General features: G+C 40.1%; 1 pseudogene across 1 annotated transcript in view; it reads right to left on the reverse strand.

The window, feature by feature from the left end:
• The window catches only part of LOC308562846 (tyrosyl-DNA phosphodiesterase 1-like), a 66,083-nt pseudogene that overhangs the window by 37,739 nt on the left and 9,418 nt on the right, over positions 1-18,926 (reverse strand). The window contains exons 3-5 of the transcript in view: positions 14,011-14,150; positions 5,200-5,297; positions 2,840-3,005 (exon numbers count right to left, since the gene is read on the reverse strand). The product of the transcript in view is annotated as a tyrosyl-DNA phosphodiesterase 1-like (transcript). The remainder of the gene's footprint in view (positions 1-2,839; positions 3,006-5,199; positions 5,298-14,010; positions 14,151-18,926) is intronic.

An 18,926-nucleotide genomic window follows, 5' to 3' on the forward strand; every position in this document is an offset into this window, starting at 1 on the left:
CTTTCAGACTACGGTTCATGAACATAAGGGAATAATAATGCTGAGGGTTTGTAAGGAAACAGCTTTGGAAACCATGGAGTGTCAGAGAGAGTCATGGGTTAGCAGAGCTTGTCCCTTCTTCCTAACAAGCTAATAGACACTTCATACTCAAGGTCACTGGCTGCAATCAAGAAGGAAATAAGATGTTCATATGCCAGCTATGAGGTGTGATTTTCAGGCCTGACAAAGCTCTGTTCTGAGAAGCAAGTGGGCAAAGCAGCTTGCTTCTCTGTGTTTTTAATTGAGTGTTTGTTGTTGTTGAGAATTTTAAAATCAAAGTCTTAGACAAGTTTCCCTGGTCAAAGTGCAAAGATAAGCTATGATTTCATCTCTAAGGAGAGGTGAGATCTGCTGTACTCCTCCTAACAGAGTCAAGAGAACAAATAAGCAATGGTGAAGGAACCAGAAAAGAAACAATCCGCAGAGTTAAGCTACATCCACTAGCCACATTTAGCATCCATCATCGTCCCCTCAACTCTTTTGGTTGAGACAAAGTGCTACTAGGAATTTTACTCTCTAGGTTATTCCTTCCTCTATAACAAATCGGTTCCAGGAAGTTTTAAGTGAACATTCAATAATTAAAATCCACAATAATGTTCCCTAGTGCCCACAATGTGAGGATATTCAGTATCAGATTGTCATACATTAAGACTAGCCATTAACGCTAAGCTTTGTCTGTAACACATTTTGCTTTTGCTGAAATAGGGATCCCTTGCTCTATTCAGCCTTCTTCCAGGCAGACCCTTCTTCTCTTTGGTTAGGATATTTTACCTCGTTCTGGACTCTAACATTGGAAAATTCATCGCACTGCCCTGATCAAAATAAAATATATCTTGCTAGTTCTGGTAGCCAGTTTCTTCTTGACTCTGTAGAAAGATGTGCTCCAAGGGGGTGAGTTACAACCCTCTGACTCCCGTGTGCCTGGATTCCTGGCCAGAATTCCTTTGAAGAGGGATCCCTCTGTTGTTTGAAACATGTGCTTATAGTCTTCTACTTCTAAATTCTCCCTATTCTAGATGTACATTTCCTATTTGCAATTACGTGTTTTGTCAAAAACGCTTTAATATGGGCCCTTCATGTCCAACATAAAGGAATGCTAAATTTAGAACAATTATCTATGATTTGTTGAGAAGGTTAAGAGAAAGTAGAGATAACATTTTCATGAAGTTTCCCCCAAAAAATTGGTGATATGCATATTTTACTGTTAGCCACCCAGTGCTGGTCCTTATAAATTTTGTGAAGAACAGTTGTAAAGTCTATTACTTAGCTCCTGTGCAAACCTTTACTCTCTAAGCCTATTGCATTTCTAGTCACCTAAAGCCTCCTGCCTGATTTGAGGAGTTAGCCTGTAAAATATTTGCCAAACTTGATTTCCTGATGGGAAATACAATCCACTAGAATCAAATGTATTTGTGAAACACAAACATATTTTCGTTATCTGTAGCTTATAATCAACGCAAAGTTTCTTGCTTTGACAAACATCCTATTCACTCTGGAAACAGCCAATTTTGCATTTATTAATTGTGCATCCCTGCTATAAACATTAGCCAACCATTTGTAAATCTTTAGCTCTAAAAGGCACCACTCAGCTTCCAAACTCTTGGGCTCCACATTCTGAGTGGGTTATAATCTTGGCAAGATGCATTTTCCCCATCAACATCCATAATGTCTCCTCAGGGAGGAATTTGTCAAAGGAGGAATTTGTAAAGTCACCATCTTCACAGGGGCCCCGGAGAACAAATTTAGCTGATGTGTGTAAAGACCTCCAGAGGTGAAAAATGGGGCAGGAGAGTCACTGGTGCCAGAGGGATTTTCTTGGCAGTGTTGGGGAGTCTTCCATGAATTAAACAGGAGCATTTCTTACATGGCCAAGAGGAACAGGCTTTCTGAGAGAATTACATGGCATCATAGGCGATGTTCAAGTAGTCGTTCAGATGAGACACCTCTGTACTGGCCCATATTTACTAATTTGAAATTTCAAAAGGTTTTAAAGAAGAGGAAGATTGGAAACCTTGAAATAAACAAACTAATTAAAAAACTCTGTAGAAGATATTGCAAGCCTTTGAAAAGATGTGTATATTGACCTTGAATTCTGGAGAGAGGAGAGGAATGTTAGAAGTCCTGAAACTAGATGATTCCATCTATAGAAAGCTTGTTTAGCCCTAGAAACATTGCTCTGTTACATGGGTTACTTTTTACAGTTGGTGGTGGGGGAAATTCTCTCAAACACAGCTCTGATATTTTAATCTTTCTTTGAATGTAGACTTCTTCTAAAGACTAAACAGTAAGCAAACTGAGAATCCTTTTGTGAAAAAAAAATATTTATACAGGGTGGGGCAAAAGTAGGTTTACAGTTGTGAGTACATGAAATGGTTTATTTGTGTATTACTATTTATTAATTATTGTATTATATTTGTATATGTTGTTTATATTGTGTATATCGCATAATATATACTGTCTATTGTATGTTGTTACTATATACATATTATATTGTATATAGTTTATATATATGTATATATATTGTTTTTATATTATGTATTAATTATTGTAAAAGTGTGTAAACCTGCTTGTGCCCCACCCTGTATACACACACACATATAAACAAAGAATTTTCAATAATTAAGTTTAGTCATTAGTCAATGGGAAAACTCTGAGATTTGGGCCCATATATTGGCACCATGACATATTCTAGTGGGGGAAAATTATGTCAATAAACCAGTAATTAATAAAGCAATAAATAAATATTGTTCCATCATTTTCTTTTTAGTGTCAATTTGGAGCTTTTGATGCCTTAACCTACCCAACATCCTTGAGTCTCCAAGCCCAGTGGGTTCCTCCTTCTTCTGTGTCATGTGGGAGTTCTCTGTGGTACTGATTCATTTCAGGCTCCACCATTTCATTCAGTGCTTCAGCAACAATCCCCCATCTCCTGTCCTTCAGTCTCTTCCTTATCAAATTAATTACATCTGTGGAAAGAAAAGTGTTTTGAATATAACACTTTAATTTGGGTTGCAAAATTCTGTTTCTTTTCACTTCCTAAAGGATCAACTTAAATACTTAGCATGCTATTCAAACCAACCAATCCTTCTTTGCCTTTACTCTTCTAGTGCCCTTTGCAGCTAGCAAGTGAATCTAGATTTTGTTCTCCAAATAAATCCTGATTGTCTTACCCCCTTCCTTTCTTCATATTTACCTCTCTTTCCAAAATGCATTTGCTCTCATTTCAATCAACCTTTCAAGGCCCAGATAAAAAGCTCCCTTTTCTAAGCTCTCTCAGTTGACTTCTGACAACTGTAATCTCTTTCTTCAGCAAAATTGTATGAGACATTGTCCTCTCCAAGGGAACATACCTTGCCATGTGACAGCATAGAGAGAGATGTTCTATTAATTTAACTAACCCCCTGTTTATAGCTCATCTCTTCAATATGATTATGCTTACTTATAGCTAAGACTTACAACTTTTCCTCCTCTCCCTCTTCATTCTTCATTGACAATTGCAAAGGATTTGGTACATAATCAGCACTCAGGAAATAGCAGACATAGGAAGAGTTATTATGGGTTCAAGGTCCCACCATGAGTTTATTTGAGTCATTTCTATTTGAACCCAAAGGAGAATCACAGAGCCTTTGGGTGATCCCAATTTAATCACCTGTGGCTTGATTGATTTTGTTAATGTGATAATTTTAAACCCAACTTCTGAACACACTGTAATTCTGAATGAAGCAAATTCTCCAGGGCTGTTTGAGCTCCCAAAGAGAAAAGGTGACGTAAACACCAAATTTGTACTGTTACTGTTTACACAAATCCTATCACTTATCGAGTCAAGTTTGAAGAATCTGATTATGAGGGTTGTAAACTCATTTCTTGCTAGAACTATTATCTTACCACATGTAGCTACAATTTAACAGATCTCACTAGATGATAGTTTCTCCTGATATGCAAGTTACATTTTATTTGGCTTAATTTTATTCAATTAAACCTCTCCATGCTTTTTTCCTTTCTTCGTGTCTAGCTCCTTCAACTGCCAATTACAAAAGTCTATAGGATTATGGACCTACAGAATCTCATATGAAATTTCTGCATGTGTCATGTCAAATTTACACTAAACACATAGAGCATCTTTTTCTTCTCAATGGGGAGCCAGTATAGTTACATTTAGTTAGGTTTTCAGCTTATTTTGTGCAATGCCAGTAAAATAAGAACCCTGAGGGAGACAGGTTTTTGATTCAGCTGAATTTTGTCTGAACCTTAATTTAACAGGTAGAAGACACTTAACTACTAGACTTGCAGTACCTCACTACATTGACCTAATAGTAAACAAGTGTAATATAGCACATAAATGTTTGATAGCCAGTCCTAAATAAAAAATATGTATTTTATAATGAATACTTAATTAGGGCTGCAAACTGAATATAAGGAACGGAGCCCCTACTGCTTCTGAGACAAAGCAGAGTAAAATGAATTGCCATCATGCAGGGAATGATATTAATAGTGTCCAGCTTTATAAATGAATCCAATTTTAAGCCACTTTAGTTGCTATCATACTGAGAAAGAGTGCAACATGTCTAACATATCATTTCCTTTCTGGCAAATGACAAGTCTTAAGCAGAAAACAATGTTAACTTGCTGATGTTTGCCTACATTAAATATCTCTAATTATTGAGCACTCACAGTCAAATATCATTTGGAAAACGAACGTCAGTGTTCTTTTCAGGATCAGCATATCAAGAAGAAGCATCTTGTCTTTTTTTCCCTCTTCCAAAAGGAATAAAGTAGTTGAAGGATTGTTTGGGTCACTTTATAGCATCGGTAATTGTTGGTTTAACTCCTTGAGTCGGTTCTGCAGAAAAAAGTTGGTATTTTACTCTATGTGGTAGCTTAGGTTTAGGTGCTGTATTTGTTGTTCAGACTATTTGTTGGTGGGGGAAGTCACCAGGAAGTGACATACCAATCACAGAGAAGGTGCTGGCAGGTTATCCCACAGAACACCCGTTCCACATGCTAGGTAGGGTAAGGGGCTGTTGTGGTGGTTAGAGAAATAAGAATGATAATTAGACCATAAAAATTGGACCTAAGATAAAGAATCAGTAGACCTTTCTGGTTTTTGAGAACTGTAATCTCTTTCTCCAGTACTGATTGAAACATTTGATCTAAACTTACCGTTGAGTAATTCTCTATTGTAACTCAGCCTGTGGTAGGCATTGCAGTAAACAGGAAATTTGGCAAGAAGTGCTATTGCAATTTTGAGATTTACAGTCCTGCTAAGCAGAGAAGACCAACATACATGAAGAGCACTGCTCAATTCAGAGTGCTGTCTGGGATCTGCGCAAGAACCTAAGCTTAGGGAAGTTCTCAAGGTCTTCATTCTGCCCCGAGCACAGCTGGAGAAGAGATGCCTGACTGCCTTTACCTAGTTGATGCCCTGATGACCTCACAATTATATTCTTCCTAAGTGAAACCAAGATCTACACGTGCTACAATATATTATATACATGTACAGGGTGTCCCCAAAAATGTATACATACTTTAACAGCTGATAGCTCAATTTTGAAAATGAAATGTAATTTAATAAACACTGCTTTTATAATTATTCAAAGTGTGTGTATACATTTTTGGGACACCCTATATATGTGTGTGTGTTTGTGTTCACATATGTGTATGGATACTATAGTAAAGGTCAGATGAAACACAAGCTCAGGACATATGCCCACTCAGGCAGTGCATACACAAGCTCTACCCTTGGGGACAAGCCAGGCTTACCTTTTCCCTTAAGCCTTGGTCATGAAGAAGAAATAGGTCTATCATTAGGCCAAGAGAAGAGAACACCGTCAAGCACATTCCATTAGACCACCAAACTCCAAGGCAGTAAAGTTAGCTATTGGATGGATGGGCAAAGGACTGAATAGATTAAATTCTTCCTGGATTGTCTCTTCCAAACTTCACCATCTTTATCCAGCTAACACAAAAAGGTAAGTCCTGGGGTACCTCTTGCTTAAGAAACTCTTTAGGTCTTAAAAGAAAAATTCTTCAACCTTACTGCTTTACTGAGGATCTCCTAGGCCAAGTCGTAGGTAAGAAAAGATAATACTGACAGCAACTACCTGTATTGAAGACAAGAGGAGTTCCATGCTCTAGCCTAGTGTTTCATTTGTATTCATGTACTTACTTCTTACAATAATTACATGAAGTAAGTAGTATTTTCATAAAATCCCCATTTTTGCAGTAGGAACACTAAAGCAAAGAAACATTCAGTAACATACCTGAGTCACAAAACCACAAAGTGGTTGATCGGGGACTTGAACCAGAAGAGGATGACTGTTGAGGACCTGCTCTTAATTGCTGCATTTCTCTGCACATAGGAATTAGGCCCTTTGAAATGCTAACAAGAAGCTGAAAAACAATGCATCTTGGGGAAACTTATATGTTCTCAGTTCTCCATCTCTTTCATTTGTTCTCAAAGCATGCCCCTAAAACTTCTCTTCACAAAATGCTGACTGACTCTGCCCCTAACTGCAGATGAGCTCTGGAGGGAGCAAGCTAGCTCGGATAAGATTATAATCGCACAGATATGTCTTGTTTGGGGAAAAGGCACAGTGTCAGGAGAGGAGAATGGATGCTCTCCGTCCATGGGCGACACCCTTTCCACTCTATGATATACGGACACCAAAGACACCGTACATCATGGTGACATGCACTTAAACTTAAAGCTGGTCCAAGCGCTTCTGTGTTCCCTGGGGGAGCTGCCATAAGCTGTGATCTATGGAGAGGGCCCAGGGCTGCTCTCTGCTTGGGTTTGTTCTGTTTAGAGTAATCCTCCAAACACAATTATTGCCTTCCCTGCAAAGAGGCATTTCTTGGGAAAAAAGTAAGTGATATGCATCAGAAAAGCAAGGAATAGAAAAAAGAGATCTGGTCTTTGTAGATGGGTTGTATAAAATAAAGTAACCTACCATAACACAGAGGAGTTCAATTGGGAATCAAAATACATGGTATCTAGCACAGGCTTTTCTGAAAACTGCCTCTGTGACCCTGAGCAAGTCATTTTACACCCTGGGCCTCAGTGCTTTCACATTTAAGGTGAGGTGGTGAGATTAGACATGTTCCTTATGGTCCTCGAAAGTTGCTTAAGAATGGAAATTCATTGTTACTAAAATTTAGAGGCTATATCTTTGCTTCATTTTCTTTCCTGCCTAGTACAAGACAGGCAGAGAGGTGCTCAAGAACTATTTGTGGAATTAGGGGACAGGGAGGTTGTTTATATAGCTGTATAGGAAGCAGGAGCTATAGGATCCTGACCTTCAGCTGAAATATGCATTTGTTGAATCCACCTCCGTTTTCATTAGGCTGACTGGAGTTATTTCTATGAAAAGCCGACAAACAAACACCACCCCCTATATTGTGTTTAACTATAGTTATAAAAATGAGGTTCTTGCCATTCCCCAGTGATGGCCCGGAGCCATTGTTATATTCATCGGGGATTGATCATTTATTGCTTTGCCCAAGATATTCCTGCAAAAAGCAAAAACATCATTTTTCATTGGTCAAATTAATAAAAACACTAGAGCTATAGCTTTTAAAAAATATATATTTTTAAGTCCTGGATTTCACTGAAGCAGAATGCAATTAGAATAGCTGTTCATCTCACCAGTTCTATTTTATAAAGTAAAAATAATGATGCAATTTAAAATATAATTTTAACTTCTATTATGAAAAAAAAGAATAGTTCAGTTCTCCAAGGCAGGCACTCTTACTTATAAAATTTAAAATTTTACCCAATATATAAAAGTGCCCCACATCACACTGTGTCTTATGACAAGGTGGTGTTTTGAAAAGGCTCCTTTGGTGGTTTTATGTGGTTTCTGTTTACTTCTGAGCTACCCTCACTCCTTAATCCCCCAGCTCTGCCTACAATGTTCTTAAAGCAGCTGGTGATTTGGGGTCATGTCCCTGACCTTTGTGTCTCACCCGTAAATGAGGACTTACTCACTGAGCGCGTTTGTACTATTTGAAGCTTTGAACATCATATTTGGAAGGTTTTAGGTCAGCTCTGCTCAAAACAGTACGTCTCCCATATATGTATTTCAGATTTTCTCAGGCTGCATTTAAAAAGTAAAATAATAATAATAATAATTAAATTAACTTTAGTTATTTTTATTTAATCCAATATCTCTAACATATTTTAATTTCAAAATATAATAAAAATATTAATGAAATATATTAATTTTTTTTCATTCAAAGTGCTTAAAGTGCAGTGTCCTTACACTTCTAGCAACCTCAGTTTGGACCCGCCTCAGTGCTTGTGGTCCACAGCCTCCTGGGCTCCCAGGCACTGTATCAGACAGCAGTTTCAGATGATAGCTTCTCATGGAAGAAACGCTACAGTCTGCCTTGCTTGTTTATTTGTTAAGTCTTTTTAAAATTTGTTTGGTTTTACCTTCTTGTTTTACATGTTGCATCAGTTCTGTGATTTCACCAGGAAATCTCAGGTTTCAGTTATTTTTCCTTTAGTGTGACTAGCTCTGTGACTGTCTCTTTTACATTGTAACCCGTCCTCACTTTAACTAAGGATTCCCAGCAATGGCAGATACTGAATGATAATTCTAGTTATAAGAAAAGCAAAGGACATAGGGTTTTCTACTATTTCTACTGAATAATAAATATTTCTCTTTCTCTCCTACCCTCCTTCTTTTCTTCCCTCCCTCCTTTCCTCCTTCATACACACACACTCACACACATAACTCTCCAATTCTGCCACGAATGGCAGAGGTTTATAAGTGCTATGAAGCCTTGGCCGGTGCGGCTCAGTTGGCTGAGCACCCTCCCATTCACCGAGAAGTTGCCAGTTCGATTCCCAGTCAGGGCACATGCCCGGGGTTGTGAGCTGTAGGAGGCAGCTGATCGATCTGATGTTTCTCTCTCATTGATGTTTCTACCTCTCTCTCCCTCTCTCATCTTCTCCCTCTAAAATCAATAAAAAATTTTTTTTAAAAGTGCTATAAAATCAATGAACTTCTCTCAATTCAAACTACAACGAGGCATCAACAAATTGTTTTTGAATGGTCTACTATGTGCATCTTTTTGTGTGGAGAGCAAGCAATAGTAAGAAGGAGGGGTTACTAAGATGCTTTCAGATGGTTCATTGGGACACAGAATTTGTTGTTGGACCCTTGGTGGGAAAATAGTAACATTCAGTGCTTATGGATCTGAAAACAGGAGTTTTAGATTCATTGCCTATTGTGGAATTCCAGGCAGCTAAGAGAGCTGATTTGATACTTTGTGACCACATATACTTTTAGCTTTGTGTGGAGCTACCAATCAATTGACCTACTGGATCTTACTACAGTTCCTTTTATATAAGCATGGTGTAACCTAGTATATCTAATGACTAATGAGTAACTGGATTTCAAAGAAGTTTAGCAACTTACTCAGTGGGACTAGAACCCTGGAGTTCCTGTTTTCAGCCTTTGCTGTTGTTGCTTTTTTTTTGGTAATCATATTTCACATATTTGTAGATGAGGGAAGGACTTAGAAATGTAATGGGATTTAATTAGTCAATAAATTAAAAAAAACAAAAAACAATTCATTTTATCTGCCATTTCTCCAATGGCCCCTCTTAAGTGAATCTTCAGTTGGCACCTGTCTCCCATTGAAAGTGTCCCTTCATGGAGTGACATGCCTTTCCATGAACCCTTTCCCAATTAGAAAGACTCTAATGATATTTTTACCCTGCACCTGTGCATGCATACTCTCCACATGACAGGTGATGGTGGCCCTCCCTTTCCTCCACTGACTGGAGAGTAAGTGCTGAGAACAAGCCTCTTCTCTCCACAGCAACACTCACGTTGCTCCTCTCACAGTAAAGTTCAGTCCCGGTGTGGTTTGACTGACACTGATTAGGAGTTTGGGGAAATGAGACTTCCACTTTCCAGTGACCTTGCAGTGGACTCAGCATGAACTCCCCTGGTCACTGCCAGTCCATTCACAGCCCAGCTGAACCTGTCTCCAAGGCCCCTTTTTCTCTGACTTCACAGTGAGCTAAAGCAGCCCAGCCTAGGCTCTCCTGCTACTGCTTCTATGCTAAGCCCGTCTTTGTTTCACTGTCCCCAACTTTTATAAATGTACCATCATTTTCACTTGGACTTGTGTTGTGAAATCTTTCCTGCACAAAGTCAAGAACCCACACACTACCGGCTGTCCCGAGGCAGAACCACTCAGGGCCAGATCCTCTGTCTGGTAAAAGGACTTCCAGCTTCTCCTGTTCTCAGTGTTGCAGGAACATGTGCATCAGACTTGACTTCATCTTTAGATCCACCTCCAGCTCACCAATATTCCTATCATTTTGCCTTTGCCTTGAGCTCCTATTCCAGCCCCAAATACTGTCTTATTATATGGTTTTTAACATAGATATTAGACAAGCATGTCAAAAAGAAGATGCCCTAAACACACAATACCTCGATCTCAACTCAGTATTTGGCTCCACTTCTTCGATTATTTTGTGTAAATGTGGACTGGCTTGTAGCTAGCGAGATGACCACACACAAGGGCTGCTAATCAACAGGTCAGCATTAACCTGAAGATAGATCTCTAGTGGCCTGACAATGAGTTCTGCCTTTGGCCTTGACCTGTTCAACATTTCATCACTTTATCATTTGCAGATTGAATTGTCACTTGAAGTGTTTCGAAGAGGTCATACCCCCTGAGTACCAGCACTGCTTGCAGTTGTATAGTAGCAGTTAGGAGCAGAAATGGCACCAGGAGCACATTTTCTGACTCAGGAAATGGAAATTTTAGTGATCACTAACTGAATGAGACTTGTCCCTGCTGAGTATATCAGCTCAGACATGAGAAAGTAAGCAGATGTCCCAGCAGGCAGATATACTTGGATATTCTCCAGGTAGACAATACCATACCCTTTCACGCACATGCCCTGGAGCTGGCTTCTTCTTCGGCTTAGCATAGTTCAGTTAATGGTATCATCTTTCATACAGCTCCCCAATCAGACAACTGAGTGCCACCTCATTTCTCTTTCTCTCCTTTTTTTCTACATTCAACAGACCACATGTACTGATGACCAGACCGTCTCAATGTCTTACAAATCTATTTTCTACTACAAACAAGAGGAAATTATAGAATCAGGCAAGAACTAAAGTTTGAAAAAGCTCCACATATCACCCTAATAACTCACCCATCCCCTTCAGCCAGGTTCAAAAACATGGCATTATGGAATGCTGTCTCTTCAAGGCCCATTTTTGTTTGGTTGAACCAGTCTTTGCAAACATTAGGGTTCTGTAATAATACAAGTGTAAAGAGAGATGTGAGGATCAACTAAAATTTAACAGGTATTTCTATTGCTTCTGAGGTTTGTAAAAATATTTGTAAACAGGAAATTAGATGAAGGATTTTGAGCCCTCAACCCAGTTAAAGGTTAGTGCAAGCCCCCTGCACCTCAGAGGTGATGAAGTTTGGGAGCTTGTATCACAGTACAAAACACCAAATGGAGCTTTTTCTCTCTAGTTATTATCCAGTTGTTGAGTTCCAATGTAGCACTTGGGGCTGAGGAGATTACACAACAATGCAGATAGCCCTCGAGGCCAACAACTGTTGAACTTAATGATTTTGCAGCAGTTCAGATCTCCTCAGGATGGGAAAAGAGAAGGGCCTAAAGAGGTGATGTTTGAACACTGGAGCTCTGGTGCCTATAGACAGTAGACAGGGATTTGAACCCTTTCTCAAGCAAGGTAAGATTCCTGAGGCCCTCATTTATGTCACCCACCCTGTACTCTGGATAGGCACCAGCCATGCTCCATGTCATACAAGTAATGTGGGCTGAGGGACAGTTAGCAGGACCTATGCAGAGGTTTCGAGGCTGGATTTGCAAATAATCACCCCAGGCTTAGGCCCAACTTCGGATCTGTTGTTTTGACTCCTGAAAAGCAGATGAATTTCACACACACCCAGTTTCCCTCCACATACATGATTAGTGACACAGTGAGACAAGGGTCCACAGTGCGCAATCTACTTCCAGAAGAAAGTAGAGATCCTAGTCTTTTGAGGCCAGAGAAGTCAAGCAATGACAAGACTCCATTTCTGGGAAGTGCTTTTTAAGAATTAGGATTACAGCCCAGCTGGGCGTGGCTCAGTGGTTGAGCGTCAACCTAGGATCCAGGCGATGGGGGTTCCATTCCCGGTCAGGGCACATGCCTGGGTTGCGGGCTACGCAACCAATCAATGACTCTCTCATCATTGATGTTTCTCTCTTTCTCTCTCCCTCTCTTTTCCTCTCTCTGAAATCAATAAAAATATATTAAAAAAAGAAAAAAAAAGAATTAGAATTACAGCTGATTCTGTATGCCCTGCAGAACACAGCCCACCAGGATATTTCCAACACTGGGATTCCCAGCTCCACTGGGGTCAGAAACAAGGGTCCCCTACACCGTGCACTCCATGGGCTTATGCAGCAGCTTCCATGAAAAGCTGCTAGGACAGGCCCCAAACTAGGAAGGCCCAGCTAGACTTTCAATATTCACCCATCTAAAATAATGCTTCAAAATGCCTGAAACAAAATGCATAGAATTAGCAAGGGAATCTATTGTTTTTGAAATTTAGTTCTATCCATGAATACTTTGGGAGCTTCAGAACTACTGCGAGGGCTGTAATGACTGAAGCATCAAGCTTATGAGGTGAAAAACCTGTATCTATGGCTGGAAGCATGGCTTATGGCTCATCTGCACCTGAGGAGACCATTTGATGACCCATCAGGTGTGGCTAAGGGAAGGAATTCATTTAGCTACCTGTACTTTCTGTGTTCTAAGGTCACCAAGAGTTGCGGTGGAAACCAAGGTTGGATGGTATCTGTATGTGGCTAGTTGAGGCTTTTTATGGGTAGAATTCTAATCTGTAAGAGTTTAAACTGACCATGGGGAACCATCTGGCTGTGGGTAGAGGAGGTACAACCAGGTCTTATTCTTAATGTGCAGTCTTGCTGTATCTCTGCCAAAAATAAGAAAAGGAGGGGCTTAGCAACTTTGGGGAAAATTAGCCTCCTGAGTCTCAAGTAACTGCTTAGAAGAAGTCATGAGCCGGGAGGCCCAGCTCCCCACCCACCCCTGTTTATCCTCGTGTGTATGGGTTCTACTGCTGCAGGAGTCAGTGCCCAACAGTGTCACTCATCCTGAGCTTTTGTTTTGCTTTGTGTTTTTGTTTGTGTTTTTTGTTTGTTTGTTTGTTTGTTTTAAATATGTTTTTATTGATTTCAGAGAGAGGAAGGGAAAGGGAGAGAAAGATAGAAACATCAGTGATGAGAGAGTCACTGAACTGCAACCTCTTGCACACCCTCTGCTGGGGATCAAACTCGAAATGGGGGCATGCACCCTGACCAGGAATCGAACCCCAATTTCCTGGATCATAGGTGGATGCTCAACCGCTGAGCCATGTGAGCTGGGCTAATCCTGAGTTTTGAACAGAGGATTATTCAGACTGTTAGCATTATCTAATACCTTGTTCATACTGAAACTGAATCCTTGGTTTTCATTTTTGGGCCCAGTAATCTTAAAATTGTTTATAAAACTATAAATTCCTTTTTTAAAAGAGCTGTTGGTCCCTTATTATTTATTTTTTTGTTTTTAAAACTTCAAATATTTTTAATGTGTATTAAAGTCCCTCAAAGCAAATAGGAATCATAAAAACCTCCCCTTATGTTAGGAGAGGTAACTTTGTTTCTCTGCAATAAAAGTGAGTCCCTTTCCTGTAATGCCTTGTGCACACATATCCTTGCATTCTGGCTTCGCTATGTATCAGATGCTCTAAGGGAGCAGTCATCTACGAAGCCATAAACAAACTCGCTGAACACCAAGGATCAGCTTTTTGTTATTCCCCTTTTTTTCCTGCGGGTTTAGCTATTGAACTGCAATGACCACTGTTTCTTTTTAAATGCACTTTATGCTGCTTCCCATCACTGCTCATTTTTATCACCTCTTTTCATTGATAGAAGCTTCCAAAGTCACTGCTTCGGCCCTTCCCTCAATTCTCTCTCCCACAGTGAAGCGTGGTGATTTCTCACAGTACCTGGTCAGAGACTTGGAATAAGGGGCTATTATAGCTTCAATTGGAAACTGTGGAAAAATAAGAAGAAGTCATTCTCAGATAGTTAACGGCATTTGGTCTGAGATTAAACTGCATGAAATGGAGCATTTGGGTCATTGGATAGATGCGGCAAATAGCAAAATATAATAAACAGACTCCAGTCTTCCCATCCAAGACTTTCCAAACAAAAGAAGTGCTTTGCATGACTGCAGCAGATACCCAGATAGGCTTTTTATTTCTAGACATCCTGATTAATTTTTCAAGTACCCGAGGCTTAGGGATGCCCCAAAACATCACTGCCCAGTGAACTTTTGTAAACTCACATCTTCGTTAGGGGCAATATAATCTATACATTGCAGATTCATTTACCCTTAACCCATCATTGTTGATTGGTGGGAACTGTTTAGGGCCCCTGAAACTCTGAGCTATTTTAATGAGCCATTTAAAGGTTCTGTTTCCCTGTGCAAACAAAATAATGCATTAACTTTAACTGCCAGCTAATCTGGGTCTTATTTTAGATGCAAAGAGCACACAGGTCGAGTCACAGGCATACTCTTCCCTCATTTCTCTATATTACTCCATATCTGACAAGAAGCAATGTAACACCACTGTCATGTACTTTATGAAGTAGTAGAGGGTGCCATGAGCTTTGCTTAGAGAACCCAGCCCTGATCACACCTATATTTGGGATGGGCCCCTCCACAAGGGAGTTAGAGTGCCCAAGGATCTCTGATGCTCAGTTTCGACAACCCACCCAACCCCTGTGAGGTCAGAGACTTCCTTTCATGCCATGCTTAATGCCACCTTCCCCTCCCCCAACAATCAGTTATGAAAGATTCCTGTTGCTCCATGGCTTCATTAAGTCATTTCTTAGGACGACCTCTTAGTCCTGCCCATACCTCTTCTGTGAACTAGTCAAGCCCATAGAAGACCTAGGAATTCCTATTTCCCTCCCCCGTCCCTCAAGCAAAATGATTGGCTTTTAATATGTGAATCTTGAGGCCAAGTCCTGGCTTGTTTGACCATGAGCTGTGCACTCTCAGGAAAGATCAGCTGCACTGCTACACTGGGACCAGGGACAGGCCTGAGAGTCTTGCACTGGTCCATCCTAGGGGAAAAACAATGGCCTCACTCCTGCAGACTCCCACCCTCATCGCATTCTGCAGAGAGAGAGAGAGGATAGGGCTTGGGATCCCCTTTATTCATAAAAAGAACAAAGAAGCAAGAAATGAGGGAAAATGCTGTGAAAATAATCATCATTATCTATTTTTTCCTAAAAGCCATTTTTAAGCTAATTTTTAAAAGCTTCTGAAGGCAAAAAAGCTACTCCCTCGTCACTACCTTTTTATCCCTTAGTGGCTCCTGAGGTCTGAAGTCACATATATTTTGGTAAATAAAAAATGCCATATTTTTGCCTGAGAGAAGAGTTTCTTGCATACCCTGGAACACTCTCCAGGCAGGAAAGGCTGTGAGGTGGTTACCATGACCCCAATCGTACAGGGAAAATGGAAGGAAAGAAAGGTACAGTTTCCCACTGAAGAGCACCCCTGTCTCCCTGAGGAAGAGCGAAGGGCCCCAGGAGGAATGCTGAGCATTTTAGGGGCTGAAGGATAACAGGAGCTAGCAACAGGTGGAAGTGAACTGCACCTTCTCGAAATTCTCATGGGCCCGGTAAGGCTGTGTTGGAGTAAAACTGTGCAGACTGTAAAACCCCTGTTTGGTATCCCCCTATTTGTTCTATTTCTGGATGGGAATTGCCCAGAGTCTTCCATCTGGGCTCCACTTCTTGGCCGTGACCTCTCCTCAGCTTCAGCCTTCACAATTGGCTCATGTTAATTGGCAAGAGCAGGGTAAGAGTGCCCACTCTGTTGTGCCCACTGTGTGACTTATGGTTGTAGTGACATAGGCATTTAAGGGAATAAAATTTCAGGACAAAGTCCTCACTCCATCACACACCAGCTGGGACACTGAGCAGTTACGTAACCAAAAGAAGGAAATTTCCATTTTCTTACCTATAAAATGAAATGATAGGAATGCCTACCTCATTGGACTATTGTATGGATTCAAGGAGATAACACTAATGCTTAGTAGAGTTTCTGAGCCTCTTATGCCCTCAATAAATGTTAGCTGTCGTTATTTTCATTATGTGATTATGGTGTAATATGTGACATCTCTCAAGAGAATTGAAAGGATTTCAATTCTCGAACCCGAAAGTATTGGATTTCAATGGAGGGATTCTAAACACCTTAAGAAACTTATGGAGCTGGAGATTGAATATTGTTTTCTGCAGTCACCAAATTATAACCTCTTCTGTCCATGTTTAAGTTTACTAGTGGATCTAGTGTCTAACATGGATTTATTTTTCAATCCCATATTTAAAAACTGTATCTAGTTTTCAATATGACTTGAAAATGTGGGGGCTCAGGGAATATAGCTTTGTCCCAGCTTTGAGCAGCATTAGAATATAAACAAATGCACTGAGGCCTGTTGCCAAGGCAGGTTCCACATTTCAGAAAGGGGCACCAACTCATTCTTATGCAAGGAAACCCTTTTCCCATTATTAATGAATATTTTTAATCCTGAAAATATCACTCAGACTTAGTCATACATGACTGCACTCATTTTGTTTCAAAATTTAAAGAAATCATTTTGACTGAAGTTAATCCTTGCTTTTTGATTTTTTTTTTTTCTGAAACAAAGAAAGTATAGTGTTCTTAACAGAGGCAGCTATGAAACTGCACCAAGTATCTTAAAAATGATCACAGATAAATGCCAGTGTTTTAGTTTTTGTTCATATATCTATATTGATCCCCTGTGAGTCATGCATCCCTTTATTAATTGATTCATTCTCAGTACGTATTTAGCCTAATAATGGCTGCTAAAAGAGGTAAACATTATGAATTGGAAAAGAAAACCCTTGCAGAAATACCTTAAAAATTTAAATAATTCTAAATTTTAATAGAAAGAGGGGTATTTATAAAAGTAATATCCAGATGGATCAAAACCATTTTTGACACAGAGGCCAAAAACTATAAGAAAGTAGGAAAACATATAGGACTATATTACAATTAAAAATTTTGTATGTTAGTAGATACCATAAATGACAGCAAAACATAAATAACACATTAGGAAAAGTGCAGATGGCAAGCAGGTTAATATTTTAAATATCCATGGAGATCCTATAAACCTATAAAAAAAACACATCTATTCAAAGGACTGCCCTAACATTGTTTTCACAATATTTACACCCACACAATAGGTGGTTCTGTTATTTCTAGATGGTTTGAGCAGCCGGTTTGCAATGAAAAAGTCAGCATGGGGGTGAGGTGAGGGGAGAAAACATGAGGCGTCTAGATGCTCAAGAGCCTGTCTCTCTTGATTCGCCTTCAAAATGTCTGATTTCTCCATTTTAAAGAAAACATTTCTGTTTATTTAACTAATCTCCACTAAATCAGGAGTTTCATTCATTGGGATCATTCGTGATTTTTTACACAGACCTTGTAACCTTGTCCCACCCAGCACCAAGTCTCAGGCTTCACCTGGAGAGAAATAGGCGCCTGCCTTCCTAATGTCAAATACACCTCCATGGGAAAATCCCCATCTTCCTAAAAGTACACAGTTTACTCCTTCTACCTGCCTTAAATATAAATTAGAAATGCATTTGTTTTACTAGGCTCACTTTTATTTTACTTTTTTAAAATATGTTTTTATTGGCTTCAGAGAAAGGATGAGAGAGAGAGAGAAACATCATTGATGAGAGAGTTGTCATTGATCGGCTGCCTCCTGCACACCCCCGACTGAAGATCAAGACACAACCCGGGTGTGTGCCCTGATTGGGAATCGAACCATGACCTCCTGGTTCACAGGTCAAGGCTCAACCACTGAATGACACCGGCTGGACTAGGCTCACTTTTAAATCATTAACCCTTTCATGCCAATGCAGGACATCCATTCATTACTCCAATCATACTGGGGAATTCACCTGATCACCTGCTTTTTAAATACTGTGGAAGAAATGAATGCCTTGCTGGTGGAATTGGGAAAGGTACTTACTTCACTTTAATTCCTGTGACACTTTTGGATACCACCCAGGCATTCAGGGTGAAGTGTCCTGGAGGGAGCCTTCCTGCAGGCCAACAGAATTTAGTCTCAGAAAACTGAAGGGTAGGGGGGAAAATGCCCGCCTATAAGAGGAGTATTAAAAGTGATCTATCAGAGCAGCAAAAGCAAACTACACAACTTCGGTCTATGCTATAAGACTTGCCCTTCCCCAAATCGGACTTCTCTTACCCCATCACAAAGTTCTAATGGCTCTCCGAGGAACGGTGACTTACGGCCAAGGAGAAACTAACTGTCAATGCCGTCTGGGTTTTAGAAAACATAAAAATTCTCCTTGTATTTGTGTAGTCATCATTTTCCAATTTCCTCTGATCCAAGTTATTTATGAGCATTTTAGTGTGGCCGGCACAGGGCTGAGTACAGCCCCTAGAAAAATGTGGTTATAGACCTTGATGCCTGCTGGTTAAAAATACACGGGACTCTTATAAATACACAGACACTGCCTCTGGTCACTCACAGGGCTATTATCCAGACATGTCCCTGCCTTACCTCGTGGATGTTGTTCTCAGATTATAGACTTTACTGTCCTTTCTCTGACCGCGTAGGAAATATAAGAAACAGGCAGGAGAAAATGAAAACTAGAAGACCAATCATTAGCCTCCGAACAGCTTGTGACAGGCAAAGAAAGAATCATGCTCATGACTAATGGGAGGTGGGGCCAGGAGGGCCGAGGTGGGAGTTGAACA

Source organism: Miniopterus schreibersii (genome assembly GCF_964146895.1).
Source record: "Miniopterus schreibersii genome assembly, chromosome: 10".
Classification (NCBI taxonomy): Eukaryota; Metazoa; Chordata; class Mammalia; order Chiroptera; family Miniopteridae; genus Miniopterus; species Miniopterus schreibersii.